The sequence below is a fragment of the Lutra lutra genome, chromosome 7 (genome assembly GCF_902655055.1).
Source record: "Lutra lutra chromosome 7, mLutLut1.2, whole genome shotgun sequence".
Classification (NCBI taxonomy): Eukaryota; Metazoa; Chordata; class Mammalia; order Carnivora; family Mustelidae; genus Lutra; species Lutra lutra.
In genome coordinates this window covers 145377190-145377392 of record NC_062284.1, presented here as the reverse complement: position 1 = coordinate 145377392, position 203 = coordinate 145377190, and positions in this window count along the sequence as shown.

The window sequence follows — 203 nt, the reverse complement described above, 5'->3', positions numbered from 1 at the left end:
GGAAACACCCATCCCTGTGGCAAGATCCCGAAAGCTGGAGATTAGTTGCCGCTGTCCGGTGGCGCTAAGCCTCCCGGAAGTGCCTGAGTGTGGTGCGTCCCAGGCTGCTGCTGTTCGAGGCTCCGTCGCCAACGGACTCCCTGTGCACACCCCGTGCTCTTCCATAGTGGCGGCGAGTAGCTCTGCGGGACCAGACCTCGCCA